The sequence below is a fragment of the Anomalospiza imberbis genome, chromosome 2, assembly GCF_031753505.1.
Source record: "Anomalospiza imberbis isolate Cuckoo-Finch-1a 21T00152 chromosome 2, ASM3175350v1, whole genome shotgun sequence".
NCBI classification, from domain to species: domain Eukaryota; kingdom Metazoa; phylum Chordata; class Aves; order Passeriformes; family Viduidae; genus Anomalospiza; species Anomalospiza imberbis.
Window position 1 is genome coordinate 96,327,358 of NC_089682.1, and position 16,553 is coordinate 96,343,910.

General features: G+C 36.4%; 1 long non-coding RNA gene across 1 annotated transcript in view; it reads right to left on the reverse strand.

Annotated features, from left to right (window-relative positions):
- The window catches only part of LOC137467045 (uncharacterized), a 47,525-nt gene extending 37,545 nt beyond the window's left edge, over positions 1-9,980 (reverse strand). The window contains exons 1-2 of the long non-coding RNA XR_010995390.1: positions 9,875-9,980; positions 6,629-6,696 (exon numbers count right to left, since the gene is read on the reverse strand). This is a non-coding gene — a long non-coding RNA (uncharacterized lncRNA). The remainder of the gene's footprint in view (positions 1-6,628; positions 6,697-9,874) is intronic.
- Between the last annotated feature and the right edge of the window lie 6,573 nt (positions 9,981-16,553).

Here is a 16,553-nt window from a genome sequence, read left to right on the forward strand (position 1 = left end):
ATAGCAATAGGAACTGTATGCAGTCTTGATAGATTTGGCCCATATTAGTGACAGAAACCACATATTAAGCCATATAAAACAATACACCTCACAGAATTCTGTCCAATTCACTTTTTAATGTCCCAAGTGACAAAGCTTCCCTTGGAAGATAGCCTAATAGTGACAATCGGCAGGAAATATACCTGGTTATTTTGCCTGTTTTTATCTACTATTTTCCTCTTCAGCTTTAGCTCAGTTGTGCCAGGACTTGCATCAGACAATTCTTTTCCAGCCCTGACAGTTCCAGGGCATTTTCAAGGTGTTACACTCTTCCTTTAAACATTGCTAAGTAAGTTTTCGCATTCAGCTTACTAATTCCCACCCCCTCCACCCAATGTCAACAATTTCTTGTTTCTAATTACTTTGGTGCTTTCCAAACTGCAATCCTGATAATAAGATATCCAGGGAGGAATGCAGTACCGTGGATGGGATCACACAGGGTCCTAGTGAAAAGGACAACTACTCTCTTCATACTCTCCGGTGAGGTGCTTCATTCCAAAATGGATGGCATTTTTTTTTGCTATCACTTCATACCACAGGTCAATTTCCCATTTAATAATGCTTTCTTCACCCCACATAAATCCTTTCAGTTTCTGTATAGTATTAGTATTTCAGATTATTTTGTTTGTTAACTCGCACCAGCTCAGCATGTAACTGACTTTGCTGTTTTCTATCCTAATCTCTTTGGGCGGCCTTTTATTGCTCTTCTATCTTTGTAATTAATCCTCTCATTGAATTTACTATCTTCCAAAATATTAAAGTAAAGGTTAGATAGAAGACTGAACCTAAACCCCAGTGATATTCTTTAAGATGCTTCCTCATATGGGAAAAAAATGACATCAGTTGGTTGTCACATATGTAATTTTCACGTTGCTCATTCACATGATAAAGGCCCTGGCTGAAAATATTTTCATGCTGTTTTGTTTTTTTTTTGTATATGAAACCAAAATTTGCATACATTTCATCTACTGATCTCTTTTTTTTCCTTTGGACTATTTCCACAGCACCACAATATTTCTCTGTGATTACTCTGCATGGGTGACCTCAAGCAACCTACAATTGTTGTTTCCAAATTAGGAAGCAGGCAGGCACATGTCCTGAAGGAGGGTAGCAGGCTCTGGATCTGCCTCTCAGCTGGTATCTGCCTCCTCCCATGTGAGATGGTGCCAACCAAGAGGTTTTTGTTTTGTTTCAGAAAGTTTTTTGTGCAGGGAGGCACAGTCTCAGCTGCACCACTGTGCTTTTGGTGGCCACATCCTGGGCCACCCTGCTGTGAGGTTGTGTGAGGGCTTCTCCATGTCTGCTTCAAATTTTAAGCTCACCTGCTTGATTTCAGGCTGGAGTAGAAAAGATGCTCCAACAGCCAACTGTGATTTCATCTGGAGAAAGTGGAAATAACAGCAGCATGTATTATATCCCAGGTCACACTGAATAAATACCAAGACATGATTCAGCTAATTTTCACATGTTGCAGTTCTTTTGAGAGTAGGGGTCTAAGAGCCCTCAGAATTCTATGACAGGTACAATATGCTCAGGAATTATGGCTACACTTGGTGTTCATATACACCAATATAGATTCATGCAATGCCTGTACCCTAATAATATTTGGAATTTATAAAATTCAGCAACTTGCCTTCACTCCAAGTGTCAGTGCTAACAGGAATATCTGGTTGTAAAGATATTTAATCCCTTCTGATTACAGTATTGCATGCTTATGGATAGGTACAGGAGCTGTTAGGATGTATCCCTCCCTCAAGTACCCTCTACTTTCTCCATAAAGTTATTAGCATGTACCATCATAATATCCTTTGCAAGCACTTTGCATCAGTTTTGGGATTCCCTGACTCATATAAACATATTGCATGTATTGTTTTCACCTCTCCTTTTTATGTTCTTATAAATGTCCTGGACAGTCTCTCAAGAGCTAAGCTTGCAGTTTTAAGTTCTTTGTCTCGTTTTGTGTGGTGATCTGCAGCAGGAGTTCATTTTAATTATTTCTTTTTATGTATTTATTAATTGCTAATAACTTTATGCACAAAAAAGTTGCTGTCACAGCAGTCTTCCAACCTGAAACTGTAGCATTAGCACTGTATTTTGACATATAATATTACTCTCCAGCATCTTCTTTTTTCACCTCTCCACTTGAGGGAACACCTGAGATTTTTTTCACTTACAACAATCATGCAAATCAATTTCAGCTGTAGCCACCATTTCAGAATTAATAAATGCATTGCATTTATCTTGTCTATTTTTTTCCAAATGTCTCTAAGCACTCCAGTTCATTGATACTTTACATGTTTCCATGTATTTCCATCTTCCTCCATGGTGTGAGTGGATGCACTATGATTCCTTGTAAAATTCAAATCTCATTTTAAGAGTACCATGCCACTTCTTCCTACAATCAAACCAAGCAAAAGCAAAGCAAACCAAATAAAAGAACACTCTCAGAAACCTCAGATTTGAATGTTTTTTACTTATTTGCTTAAATTAAAGCCTAAATAAAGCAAGCAAGTTTTTACTCTCCATAAATATTTTGCTGAGCTTTTATAGTCTTTATTGCTGATCTATTTTCTTACCCACTCCTAATATGGGAAGGAAATCCTGCTATCATTAGGATTTGTCTATTTTTGGATCTATTTTAGAATTCCTGAACTTCTTCTTGGTATATTCCATGAAGTAAGGTCAAGTGTGTCTGAGCCATTCTGGAAATTCCCTGGCATTATTTTGGAAACCTCTCCTTTTTATTATCACATCCTTAGATGAATATCTGGAGCTGGATGATGCTAAACTTTCCTGCCTGAAGTCCCATTATTTTTTTTATATTCTGAAGTGCGAGCAAAAGGATTGAATATCTATTTTCTCTTCTAGTGTTTCTCTTTAAATTATTTTGGGTATTCTATTGTCTAACAAGGTTGTCTCAATGCCGTTACCTTTTCAATGGCAAAATAACTTTTTGGAGTAAACAAGTTTAAAATGTTCTGTATGTGATCTCCTAATTTCCATTTTCTGGATCTGCTATCTCTTATTTCTTGAAACTACCTGTCTTAATGCCTTTTGGTCCTCATCATGCCATTTGTCTGGTTTGCCTGCCTTCATTCTTCAGCAGTCGTGTAAGTCTCTAAACCACTGTCTCAAAGGAAACCAAATAACAGATACAAGTGAGGTTGACATTCATGTAATTTAACTCATCAAAAAGTTAGATGTTTAGCCTAGGTGAACTGTCTTAACTTCCTCTGTTGTCAACCCAGAGAAAATGGTACTTCCAGCCTGTGATATAATCCATTCAAGTTTCTAAATAAGGTGGAATAAATCATCTTCTGAGGAGATTTGCTCTGGACATGTCCAACTCTTTCCATCACTTTTGGGAAAGAATGGATACTGACTATCTATTTGCCTCCAATACAGACAGCTGAATTTAGAAGAGAAACTTTTATACTTCCCATGTTCCCTAAAAACTGAAATCAGCCATACCTGCTGTATCAAGATACATACATGTTCTCTCGTGCCTTTCAGATCAACTGTCTTTTGATAAAGGTTTTAAAAAAGGTACACACTAGAGGTGCTATCTGCCAGATGAACATTCATTAATTCACCTTTGGAATTCTCATTATTTTCCTCACTTCTAGCACCCACTGCCTGTCTCCTGGAAGTAAGACATCTGGAAACAAAGTGGGAATGTTAAATACAGAGTAACACACTGGGTGAACCAAATTAGTATAGGAACGTACATTTTTCCTTTTTTTTTCTTTTTTTTTAAATAAATCTCAGTTATCATGTCATTTGTGGTTATGGTATGACCTAGTTTTGAAGCATTTGAACCCACAGTTCCTAAGGAGTTTAGTATTTGGTAATTGTTAGCTGTGATGGATTTGACACAGGTACCAGTGGTGGAATTTACCTGACTGAGACACAAGTTACAGCATTTTGGAATAGAGAGATCTTAAAGCATAAATATTCTGTGTCCTGGATGACTATTTTAACAGTCTGATTATCATATATACATGGGTAGCACTGTAACACTTAAAAAAAAAACAACATAGTGATTCAATTGTCTGTAAGTGCTTCTCCTAGTTCATAACTGTAACCATTTAGGAGTTGAAGACGACATGAATAGATTAGTCTAAATGTCCTTTTACAGTGAATAGGAAAAAAGTCCAAAACACAGTTCTCTGCAGATGCAGCACATGCAAAGTGAGATGAATCATCTTCCAGGGATTCTTTGCCCACCAAACATGGAAAAATTCAACTTTTAAATACTCAGTTAGAGGGAATAAATACCATACTAAAAAAAAAACAAAAAAAACCAAAAACAACACAACAAAGAAACAAAGAACAACATAGATGTCCAAACAGGGCAGCTAATTTTGTACTTATTGTTTGTTTCATGTACACAGGTTTTTCAGGACTGTGAAAAGGTCCTTTAATCTAGAAGAAAGTTAAGATTTCATGTATCTTTCCTGTGTTGTCTGCTGACTGCCCTGGCATTCCTCCTTCTCAGTGGTTTTATCATAGGACTCTTCCAGCACAATCTCCACCAAGTCTCTGTTCCTGCCTAGGAGCAGACCCTGAAACTTTGGGCCTTACAGAACCCAACTGGAAAGACATATAATGCAGGTGGTGCTCCACATGAGCAAAGGGACATTAAACAGTCATTAAACAGTTAAACAGTCATTAGGTAAGGAAGCAAGCCTGTTACAAAACTTGTGAATATTTCAACAATACCGCTCTACCCAAGAGGATCTTCTGTTCAGTCCAGGTCAGCTGCCAGCAACCACAAACCACATGAAGGGAGGAACCTGCTCAAATCAGGTATCATATAAGGACAACCACTGGGGAAGAAAGTCCTCACTTGCCACGATCACAAGCCTTATTAAAGTTAGAGGCAGAAAGAACAACACCACTGATTGGCACAAATTCTCTCTTTCTCTTTTCTAGTGTATCTCCTCTGGATCACAGCTACTCCAAACACTGTGCTGCTGGTGGAAAAATGCAGGTGATTAAGAAAGGAGTGAGTGTCAATACAGACATCTGTTTGGTTGGGTCTCCTGGAAGATCCATATAAACCACTTGGAATACACAACCAAGCCTTGAGCAAACATTTCCCTGAGGCAGATAAGAGATGTCTAGAGATTCAGTACATTGGACTGAGAAATATCCTTACCTCAGCAACATTTGTTTATAACTTAGGCATAATGTATGATGCAGCTTCTGAGCTGTGTGATTTATCCAAACATCTAAAAGAAAGACATAACATTGCCAGAAGCTTATTCTGGGGTGTCAAAGCAGATTCAGGTTTTTGCATCAATGGCTGACAATCCTGGCTCTTCTGCTGAAGAGGCTGTCAGTGCTTTTCAGAACACATTCTTAAAAAAAATAAATCTCTGCACCAGGGGAAATGTCTTAAAAGCAGTTACAGAAAATTTTCATGGAGTCTCAAAAATAACACATATTGTGAAATGCTGTTCACAAGAGCATTGAAAATTAGCACTGCTCTGTATAGTGTTTCTTGAGAAAAACCACGCAATGTGATTACATACCTTTTGATAGGAGGTGTCAGCTCCTGTGTTACGGCCAAATTCTAACCTGTATAATTACCTTCTGCTTATCTAAATTCCTCTCACAATTTCAGCTGAATAAGAGCTATTGTTTCACTTCACGCCCTAAAACGTTGAGATGTGCAGTGTTAGTGTGCTTCTAACCAGAGGTGGCTGCATCTTGGTCTTTGGTTTTATGAGAATTTTCACTTTCAGAGAATGCCAGCCAATTTATCACTGTATAGCAACTTTATTTAAAATTTTTTTCTAACGTTGGAAGTGCAAAAACTTGTAGCTCAAGGAAGTCATTATGAGTTAGAGAGCCTAAAACACTTGATGTCTGTCTAGGATACAAGAGTTACATATATATACACACACACATAAATTAATAATTCATATAATATATGATATAACCTATACATCATATATTCTATATGCATTCAGAACATAATCAAATGTATTCTTTTATAAAATCTTTTGCTTGAAGCAGACTAAAAACTAATAAAGAAAATTCTATGTTTTTTCACTCTATCAAAATTTACACCTCATGTTTGCTAAATTTGCAAAGCCTTTCAGAGTCTTTTGCCACTATGCAGTTGGCTAAGTCAGAAATGAACAGATGAAACTGGAAAGATCTATGCTTCACCAGCACTCATGTCAATTAATTTTTTATATACTGCTGGGCTTAAAATAGAACTTTCTAAACTAAACAGGCATTTATTTTTATCAGCAAGAATGTCAAGGTTACTTATAGCTGTTTGTAGCCCTTCACCTTTTTTTTTTCCCTGAGAAAATGCATTTTGCAGAAGCTCAATTTGTGGTATTGATTTGAAGATAGCATATGTAAATACAAATCCTTCAGATAAATAAGAAATTTGATTTCTTAATGTTATTTTAAAAAAGAGAGTGTGCAATGGAATCTGGTAGAAAACAACAAACAAAAAAACAAACAAACAAACTTGGTTTGCAGTCATGTCACGTACCCTGGGTCAGGTCTTTTTTTCCATTCAGTCCAATCTTCTGACATCTGGCAACAAATTCCCATTTATACATACCTTTGTACTTTCCGTTTTCTTTCAAAATCAGAGTTTATTTTTCTGTTCAAGTTCAGAAAGGCCAGAGGCTATCAGACGAAAAACATGTAGGAGAAAAAAGGTCATCAATCATGGAAGTAAAAATCCTTATGGAAAAAGATACTTTAGAATGCAAAAATAACCTTTGTTTTGTCATTTCAGAGCTTGACTTCAGTTTTAGCCATTGCTGTCACATATTTTTGATCTATTGCACATATTGTATGAAATCCACTCTTTTTAATTAATAAAACCAACCTGTGTTTTCCTTGGAGGAAAGTAGCCACACAAAGTTTTGGAAACTGAAGTAATTATCTAACATCTTCTTATAACATTTAACACAGTGGGAGAAAATCTCAGAATTTGAGGTTTAACCTATAAAGGGATTGCTTCAAAGTTTAAAACATGTGAACTTTCCTCCTCACACAAGTTGTGGACACCACTGTTCTGGGACAGAATTAATGTTATGTAAACTTCATTTTGCCTAACTATATTACCCAAATCAAATTAAGTCAAGTCTCTAAAGAGAAATTTAAAACTTGACACATATTCCTAACTTAACTTTGTTACACAGTTGCATTTGTTAGTAATTAAATGCTGACAGCACTATCACATTTAAATGCAAAGGATGAGAGTGTAAGTAGACACCAAAATGTGAAAAAGAGAAAGAAAAAATTATTTTGGTACACATAAAGATATTAATTTAGAAGCAAATGAGCTGATATATGAAGGCCATTGTCCTATAACTCTCACAGAAACAAATAAATCTGCAATATTGTTTTGTGATCTTGGGTCACAGCACAGTCCCTCCCATTTCTTCCCAAAAAAGCCAACTTCAAGTGGTAGGTTTAGTTTCCTGGTTAAACCTTCCTGAGACACCATAATAATGCAGCCATAGAATGGAAATTCTTCTTAATTTGTAGCTTATTCTTAAAGGATTATACAACGGCGATAAAGCCCAATGACTTTCCAAAATATACACCTGCTGAGGAAGCTCAAAATAGATCTTCTCACATTCTTCCAGTATCATAGAATCATTGTTTGGGTTGGAAGGGACCTTAAATATCATCTAGTTCCGATCCTCCTGTCATGAGCAAGGAACCTTCCTCTACACCAGGATGCTTATTGGTCCATCCAACCTGGCCTTGAACATTTCCAGAGATGGAGCATATAAAACTTCTCTGGGCAACCTGTTCCAGTGCCTAAGCATGGTCACAGTAAAGAATTTCTTCATAATATCCACCATAAACCTATTCTTAGTTTAAAGCCATTCCCCCTCATCCTGTCCCTACATATCCCTGTAAGCAGTCCTTCTCCAGCTCTCGTGGGCCTCCTTTAGGTACTGAAAGGCCTCATTTAGGTCCAGAGCTCCAGAGCCTTCTCTTTCGGCTCCACAGCCTTCTCTTCTCCAAGCTAAATACTCCAAATTCTCTCAGCTTTTCCTCATAGTGGAGCTGCTCCATCCCTCTAAATATCTTGGTGGCCCTCCCCTGGCCTCACTCCCAGCGGTCCATGTCCTTCCTGTGCTGGAACCCCAGAGCTGGATGCAACACTGCAGGTGGGGTCAGAGCAGAGCAGAGGGGCAGAATCCCCTCCCTGGCCCTGCTGGCCACGCTGCTTTGGATGCAGCCCAGGACACGTTTGGGTCTCTGAGCTGCAAGAGCAGTAGAGAAGCCCTTCAGTGCATTCTCTGCACCACACTCTAAATTTTGACAAAGGAGTGGTTTTCCTAAAATCTTCTAACAATAACAAAAACAACACTGTCCACTAGAGCCTATGCTCCTAACTGGCCATTGGTTAGGTTAGATCCTGGCTTTTCCTTCACACACATGACTGTGTGTAAAGAGACAAAGTTAGTGATATTACCGCTAGGCCAAACCAGTCAAGTCATTTTATCTAAATTCAGTTTGCAAGCTGTAACATAATTCTTTACTTTACTGGAAATATTACAATAATAATTGAATTTAAAATTTGTCAGATTCTGATAATGCAAATTGATGAGTTCCAAAGAAACAAAGAAAAAGCAATTAAATAAAGAAGTTATGTGTATGAACCAGTGCTGATCAGTGTTTCTTATAGCACTCAAATACCACCCCAGGACAGAAAATAGAACTGGACTACAGGTAAGGAATTCTGCGTGCAAGAAACCCTTTGCTATTCAGCGAAGCTCTTAGGCTTCTGTGAGTGTTCTCATTCCCACACTTTCTGTAAGGTCACAGTGGATTTACACAATTCTTAATGACAGCTTCCCAACCAAAGCAATCTCCTTAGTATCTCAGACTGATGGGTGGGTTGTGATTTAGTAGTTATGGGTTTCAGCAGCACCTAAGTCAAACACTGTTTATTGCTTACAGTTGCTTTTCTGTTAAATGGAAAATTATACTCTACCAAAAAGACTTAAGTTACTGGCTTTATTTCAACGTGGTACTGACTGACATATGCCAATTTACTTGTCATCGTATTCAACATGCCAGTATTAACATTTTCCTAATCTGATTCAGATTTTTTATCACAAAACAACTTTTAATAGCAGCTCCTTAGGGCTATGAACATGTTTTTATTACATGATAGGATAAAATAAATAAAAGAAATTCCATATTTATTCATTATCATATATATAATTTATGTTGGGTAAACTGGAAAATGCTTTCAAGAATCAACTAACATGAAAAGCATATTTGATAAACATGAATCCTTTTTATAATTCATATTCTGTTTTTCCATGTTTCTGCAAGAGTTCTGACTTATATCAGACTTTGTTATTACTTAAATATAAAGATTTTTTCAACTAATAGTACAAAACTCTATCAAGTGAGTCTCTCTATAAATACAAGTCATTTAAACACATAACTGAAAATGTTCAGAATTTTAGCTAAAAGCACAGGTAGTGCAAAGTGGATATACCCTGTTTCTGGGTTTCAAAACTGGAAAAGAGGGACTTAAAAAATGAAGTTTCCAATCTGTCAGCCACAAACTCAGTGCATCAGATACTCAGTGCCTCAGCAAGTTAAACTCCTAGCTTCCAACTGCTTTCAGTTTAAAAACAACAGAAATTTAGAAGCCTCAATTTAATTTCTTTTTAAATATGGAAGCAATACACAACAGCTTTTAAGCCTGTGAAAACATAAAACCAAAGGAAGAATGAAAGCACTTGCAAAAAGCTTGCATATTATCATTCCTGTAAGTGCTTCATAATTTGTGGAAACGGAAGTCTCGATATTTTGTTCACACCTGGGAAGAGAATGAACACTTCCTTGTGTTTAGCGGTCCTTAGAAGCAGCATTAACCCACTCGGGTCCCTGGGCTTTATGTGAAGTTAGTGGAACATCCCAAAGCAGCCACTGTCAAAGCCCCTGGATTGGCTGCTCAGCGTAACCTCACAGCTAGCCAATGACCACGCAAAATATTAGCAAGGTCATAGTAGACTAACACACTTCTATAACTCAGAGATTACAAAAGACATTAAAATTCTGATGCCCCATTCATAAGGAAAAGATTGTAATGAGAGCAGAGAATGGCACAACATTAATTCATTGTGTGACAAAGAATATAATGAGAATGGGAAATAGTACAAACATAACTCATTCTTGTTACAGCTTTAAGATTGTAATGTCATGGTTCATATCACATACTTAGGAAGAAAGGTATGGTAGAAGAAGAGTTGCAATATTAAACATAGCTAATCTGAATGCAGCACACATTACTATAAATGCAATACAATAAAAAAAAATTAAACATTACTTAGAAATGGTTTGCTAAAAGTGTTATAATTTCTTTGTACACTTTTGTTAACAATTTATTAATACTGTTGATATGAAGGGCTGCAGTGTGTGTGTGCATTTATTAACAGAGCTGTCCTCAAAAATCTTTTTACTCTTCTGTGTCTTTGGAAATCAATTAGAATTAAAAATAAAAATATTGAGGACAGTATCTGTGTCTCTTGTGACACACATTATGAATCTGCGAAGACACGGGCACTCATGTTCAGTCACTTTGTCTGATATAGTGGAAAGAAATAAAGCCATAAAACAAGTAATGCATTTACCTCTTGAAATTATTGAATAACTTTTGTTATTTCTCTTCTTCCACTCATTCAGTGATGTCTAATATCCTACCTAATGTAGTAGACTTTATTAAAACATGTAACTGATAAGAGATTAAAAAATCTTTGACCATCCAACTGAGAGTTTGACAAAGCCCAAAGCAACTTGTGTCATTGCTCTATGCAAACTCTCAGTGTGTCAAGCCCTATGCAAGATCACCATATCAATGCATTTTATTTTGCTTCTGAAAGTAAAACATTATCTTTGTGGTTATTTCTGTTAAAGAGAAAAAGGGGAAATATTCTCAAAGACACTACAAAAACATTGAAACTTCAGGGAATGTTGCTGTGGAGATCAGCTTGTCCAACTCCCCAGCTTGAGCAGGATGTCCTAGAGCCAGTGGTTCAGTGTGTGCCTGTCATCTCTTGTCCTATGGCAGGGCACCACTGAAACAAGCCTGGCTCTGTCCTTGCACCCTTCACTCAGGTATTGATAAGTTTCCCTCCCCACTTTCTTCGGGCCAAACAGGCCCAGTTCTCTCAGCCCTTCCTCATGGGAGAGGTGCTCCAGTCCCTTCAACATCTTCAAGGCACATCACTAAACCCTCTCCAGGGCCTCTGTATCTCTAAACACAATACCCCAGGTGTGACCTTGCCAGTGTTGAGTAGAGTTTACCAGTATCAAGTAAAGCAAACATCAAAAACAATTTGCTCTTGAATTAGAAAAAAAATTAGACAAAAATCATCCAAATATTTTACTCTTGAATTAGAAGATCTACCACTTTTCAGCTAAAAGGGTTAAGACTTTGAACTAGGTCAGCTAGATCAGGGATCAATATGACACATTTACAATATTATTGGCAAATTTCAAGAGATATATTATAATGCAAATAAAACCTAAGTTCTTTTTCTCTCTGCTAAATAAGGGCTAATATAGATTGTGGATTAAACTTAGTCTACTATTTGTACAAAAGACAATTTCTTCTTAAAAATCATAGCTCTGTTTTCAGTAATTTGTTTTTAAAAAAGGAAATACGTTTGTGTGGTTACTGCTTTTTCTAATCTAGGTGGATTTCTTTGATTCTGTATTTGCATAAATAAGTAAATTCCAAAAAGTGGCAAACATGTTTTTGTGGTGTTAGTTACATTTTAGTATCCATATTACTTCTAGGAACATTGTCAAAATGAGGTAGATGTAAAGACCATGAGCAGAGGAAAAAAATGTGATTGTATGAGGGATGTTATGACAGTTGTGTATGCATAATACATGCATCCCAGGAGGCAATTCTGCATCTGTTACATATATTTATGTATTTTTTACTTGTAGTTTTGGAGATATTTAAGATTTATGATGATAGATTCGATCCCCTTAAAGACAATAAAAGGAAATATGCAACAAGGGTACTATTTTGTTAGTGAGTGAAATGAGCTGGGTGCGAAAGTTGTGTACCTGGTAGGCTCTGTGAAGGTTAAGGATTTTCTGTTCTCTACACTTAGTAGCATTTCTACGGTGGTTTTCAAAATACTTTCAAAACAAACCTCTAATAGTTTTGATCTATGTGCAGCTAAAGTATGTTTCTGTTCATTATAATGACTGAAAGAGGGTAAGAAAACAATTGCTAGATGTTAAAGACTAACACAGGAATGATGAAGACATTTTGTGAGTGAAAAGAAAAATCCTGAAGTCTCAGGGAATGAAGAAAGTGATGATAAATGAAGACAACAACACAAGGGTAAAAAGACAGAAAAGATAAAATGGCTAAAGAGACAGACAATTTTATACAACAAACTGTTTGAAGAAACAACTCACTGTGTTGTACTGTAATGACATTTCCTGACCATTGAATTTTCTATGAAGAGATAGATGAGCCTTCCACTGCCTTCCATTATACAGCAGGTATTTCTTAGTCTCTGTTATACAGGAGATTTCAAAAACCATCTTTGTAGAAAATTCCAAGATACACTTGGAGGACAAAGGATAATATATTTGCAGTTTAATTTTGACTTTTTGAAACAGTGACTTTTGTTAGCCTTCTTTGAGCATTAGAAGACCATCTACAGAAAGAAACAATCAGAAAGGTGTGTCTCAGGGTGTAAAGCAGACAGAGGCTTGCTTCACCATTCAAATGTATGTAATTCTACTGTTGCCTCATATATGGTTTTGAAGCTTCTTTGAAGACATCTTTTATTGGTCCCTCTCAGACACAGGCTATTGTACCATGTGAACTCCTTGTCTTTCCTGCTATTTTGATTGTTATATATAAAGATAAATGCCAAACACAAAACTTTAAAAAAGTAGGAATGGAGGAAACCCTTAAAATGAAAATATAAATCTGGCAATATCTTCTTCCAACTGTAATATTTCAAAGCCATTTTCATTTACATGAAGAACAGAAGAAATGGAAATACTTTATGGAATATAATATATACCACAAAAGTAAGGCAAGAAGCTATTGCTTCTAACTAGGTGATAAAAGCATATATACTATCAATAAAAAAATCTCAGAACTCATATATCTCTTTGCTGAAATGAAGAAGTCAAACAGTTATCAAGCGGTACTCTGCAAACTAAATAAAGTTTGTAAAAGAGATTTATAGTAAAACATAGCATAAAAAATCATTAATGTTATAGTGAAATAAAAAATTACATTTACGAAGAATGTGTGAATATTATGTTGCATTTATTGAGCTCAAGGAGCTTCAGAGTTGGATCTGTGTGAACCTCACGAGGTTCAATTAGGCCAAGTGCAAGATTCTGCACCTGGATTGGTGCAACTCCCAGTGCCAATACAGGCTGGGAGATAAAGGGAGAAGGGCTTGGGGGTACTGGTGGATGAAAAGCTGGACAAGAATCCAGAAAGCAAATGGTATCCTGAGCTGCATCAAAAGAAGCATGTCTAGCATGTCAAGGAAGGTGATCCTGCCCTTCTGCTCCAGGCCTGTGAGACCTCACCTGGAGTACTGCATCCAGCTCTGGGTCCTCAACATAAGGATCACATGGGCCTGTTAAACTGAATCCAGAGAGGAGCCAAAAAAATGATCAGGGGAATGGATCTCCTCTTTTATGAAGCCAGACTTAGAGACCCAGGGTTGTTCAGTCTGGAGAAGGCTCCAGAACTTTATTGCACACTTTCAAGACTTAGAGGATGCCTATAGGAAAGATCGGGACAAACATTTTAGTAGGTCCTGTTGCAAGAGAACAAAGAACAATGCTTTTAAACTAAAAGAGGGTAGATTTAGACTAATGAAGAATATTTTTTTTTTTATGATGAAAGTGGTGAAACACTGAAACAGGCTGACCAGAGAGGTGGTAGATGTACCATCCCTGGAAATATTCAAGGTCAGGTTAGACAGAGTACTGAGAAACCTTATGAAATTGAAGAAATCCCTGTTCATTGTAGGAAGATTGTACTAGGTGACCATTAAAGGCCGTCTCCAATTCAAAATATTCTATGACCCTATGATTATCAGATCAAATTTCCCATACCAATCTACCCTTAATTTCTTTAAGAAATTAGATGCAAACAGAATTTAAATACCAATAATATATAATATTGCAAATAAGAAAATATTTGGAACTATAAAAATCAAAATACCAACATTAGATAGCCAAAACACGCTAGACACATCTGTGAGCCATACACTAGTATGGTATTTTGAGTTGAGATAGAAATTTACTTGCAGTTTTTGCAAGATAACGACATAGATAGGTCCAAGATAATGACATAGATCAATTGTCATTTTACAGTTAATAAGGTATTTATGTCAATGCTTATTTTATCAAAACAGGTAAATTCACAAATATTTGAGGTGAAAAGTTGTGGGAGAATGGTGGAGAGAGAGAAGCACATCTTTACAGGTACCTCTCAATGAAATTTCTACCCTTCTTATAAAACAGAAGTTCTACTAGGATGCTTAGGCACATTTCAGCAGAAGCCCTAGAAAGTCAAATATCTTTACACAAAGTATTTTTGTGGCAATAAGAGTTTAGGTCAGCTTATAGTAACTGAACAATAGCGATTAAAGGTTTGTGACTTAACAGATTTTCTGCGCAAGTATTTCGTTTGTTGGTTTTGGTTTTTTTTTTTGTTTTTTTTTTTTTGTTTTTTTTTTTTTTTTTCGCTTTGCTCATACTACAAAAGCATAGAATTTTCTGAAGGTCCAACATATTTTATTTTAGGTAGGTGGAAAGACTGCTTTTGCCTATTATGGTAACTCTACAAGCAAATCAAAGTTAATTTTGTTACTCTTAAAACTTTTATTTTTCCCATATTTTTGGTAAATTGTTCCATTCATCAGTAGAAGATAAATTAATGTGTTAAAGTTGAAGACAGCTATTTAAGTGGTTTAAACCTTATGCTTAATTGGCATGTTAAAATTAAAGAGTCAGAGTCAACTCCAGTACGTAAAAATGTATAAGCACACAAATTATGGCACAATGTTCCGCACTCCAGAGGCACCATGCCATACACTTCATTAATCAAGGGTATGCCCCAACTTTCAACACATGATGATTTACAGTGATCCTTCATACATGCTCAACAATAAGATAATACAGGTCTCTCTGCAGTGGAGCAAACTTAGATATCAAATTTGAGACTAATTTAATAAGCCCTTTTGCTTATTTTAGTAGATGCATTGTTTCTTATCCTAATCAAGAATAGGGCTGCTACTTCTGATGTAATTCAAGCCACAGCTGAGAAATGTAGTTCTAGTACTCAGATTTATTTTGTCTTTATTAGAGTCAATGGTGTCAATTATGCATGGCTCCTTATGATGAAAGACACCTATTCTTTAGAAAATGGATTAACACTGCACCTGAGTAGGAATCAGCACAATATTCAGGAAACAGAAATAAATTACTGTGGATTCCTAGGCTGGAATCTACTGGTGCCTCAGGAGTGAAAGGCTGTCTGAAGGAAAAACTGAAAAATGGAAAGTTCTAGTTAGAAAGAGGAAAGAGAGCAGAAAAAAGGGGAGAAGAATGAAGAAAATATGGAGGAAGGGAGAAGGAGAGAAAAAGAAAGAACTTTTCCATCTGTTCCTTTTAAATATCCCCCAGGGTATATAATCTTGTTCAACAAATTCTATTTTTGTAATTAATGGGCCATGAATCACTTCCAAACTCTTGTATTCATGTTTTTATCGTCAAGTGTTCAGAATTCTCTAAGGGGAAAGTAGAATTACTCCACTTCCTCAGTGTCCATAACAAGATAAGTGTAGCATACTATAAGAGTAGGAGTCCAGGACACTGTTGGTGTACCTGGGGTAGTCAACAGGTGATCCTCGGAATTTTAGTTTCCAGTTCCAGTGCAAAACATCCTGCCATGGACTAGCTAACTCAGAACTATAATGTAGTCCAACCTCAAGCTAAGAGTATGCTTTATTTACCAGCCTGTGCAGCATCCTGATGATGTTCTTTTTCCTCTTGCAGAAGTTGTACAGTTTTCCTTGCACTCCACTGTTGAGAAAGAGAATTTACTCAGAGGAATTGAGATCTTTGCTATGGCACAAAGCAGACAAAGCTGATATCTTTCATCTGGTCAAGAGGTTCCCTACCTACTGGATATATATGTCCAAAAGGAAACAGGATGTTTTTTAAAGTAAAAACTAGGTTACCGTCACAAATACATGTTTCAGATGTCTAAAAGAGGTAACATCAGTTTAATCTAATAATTAGGCACTGAATCATCTGTTAGAATATTTAAGTATTTTATTTCATGACTATTTAACGCAGAAATAGTCTTTTGAGCTTTAACCACTAGTCCTGATTCCTTGCTCTAGTCCAACAAAATCTATTTTCTTAAGAGCTTGGCATTACTCTCCTTGTCAGTGTATTTTTAACGTGACTTGTATTTTACCTGCACT